Consider the following 1,523-nt stretch of genomic DNA (forward strand, 5'->3'; position numbering starts at 1 on the left):
GCCCCATTTATGTAAAGTTTACTGGAAATCTGGAGGACACTCCAAGGAACTTGATCACTCAATAACCTATGCTGCTTTGGTCCTCCAGTTCTGCCATATGAGCAGGAGGCATTGTCTGTCACAGCTGTGGCAGAGGGAGAGGGGTCTAGAGGATCCCATGGGGCTCTTCATTATGTGAGCAAGTAACATGCTGTATTTGTTCACATTTTTTGCTTCCCACCTAAACTGCAAGGGGCAGGGATTTCAGACTCATATATGCTCAAGACGAAACAAAGATCCAATTATCCGTGAGAACTACTGGTGTCCACTTATTTACAAATGATTAATATTGTGGATGTAAATTTGTGAATGACAGAGAGGTCATACATATAATTTATAATCAGGGAAGTCATTTTAAAAATTTCTAAGAAGAGTCTATGGCCATGCCACCCTGAACAAACTTGATCCTGTCTGATCTTGGAAGCTAAGCAGGATCGGGCCTGGTTAGTGCCTGGATGGGAGACCACCTAGGAAGACTAGGTTCCATAAGCATAAAAAATAAAAAATAAGGGATTGTAAGCCGACTAGGCTCTTGCAATCTGCGAGGTCAACCAAAGGTTGACTCACCTAAAAAAAAAAAAAAATTACTGAGAAGAAAAAAAAAAAAAAGCCAACCAAGGAAACTAGTGGTAACAAAAGGCTTCTTTGGGAATGAGATTGCCATCTGATTTACTTATATCAGTATCAAACCTTTTGAAAAAAAGAGTAGTGTATTTTCCTCCCAAGTAGAGAGGTACCATCTCATAATAAAAACAAGTACACATTTTAATTACCTTGAAAGCCTTTGGAGAAATCTGAGAGTTTTCTAAGAGGAAAGAGAATTTCTCTACATTCTGATAGTGTAAGCGCTCTAAAAAAGTAGGGATGGGACTTCTACCGGTTTTGAACAAGTGTAGCTATTGAATGCTTTCTGTGTGCCTGACCCATTGGTAAGAAATTCATATGTTAGATTATTATTTCTTACAAGAATCTTTTGAAATAGGCATTTTAATAATTCCATTTCAGAGATAAGGAGTCTAGGATTAGATAGCTGAATTTCATAGGTTAATTAGATAGATAAATTAGAGAGTCAGGTCTGTCTTGCTCTGAAACACATGCTTGTAACTACTAGGCAAATTGTTGCTCAAAGGAAGATGACCTTAGTCTTGAACAAGGCTGTGTCGCCGAGCAAATGAAGCAACTGAGAATACCATTCACTCTAAGTAACTTTGCTCTTATTCATTCTTCTAGTCATAAAAATTATAAAATGCATTTATGATAAAATGTTGTAAAAATGATGAACATGTATCCAGAAATGAGAAAATTTATTTGCTACAATTTCTATTATATATATATATATATATTTTTTTTTTGCTGACTTATTTTTGAGCTTATCACAATATGTAGAGAGCTGTGCTTCAAATTAGGGCAGAGGTCCTAATGACACAGGAGGCAAAAGGGGCAGAGGGAATAGGATGTTAGGGACTTGGGGGCCAGCATATACA

The 1,523-nt window shown here is 37.1% G+C and overlaps 1 pseudogene; it reads left to right on the forward strand.

Annotated features, from left to right (window-relative positions):
* The first annotated feature begins 412 nt into the window (after positions 1–412).
* On the forward strand, positions 413–531 carry LOC118605689 (annotated as a pseudogene).
* The last annotated feature ends 992 nt before the right edge of the window (positions 532–1,523 follow it).

This window comes from Rousettus aegyptiacus, unplaced genomic scaffold, assembly GCF_014176215.1.
Source record: "Rousettus aegyptiacus isolate mRouAeg1 unplaced genomic scaffold, mRouAeg1.p scaffold_m13_p_7, whole genome shotgun sequence".
NCBI lineage: Eukaryota > Metazoa > Chordata > Mammalia > Chiroptera > Pteropodidae > Rousettus > Rousettus aegyptiacus.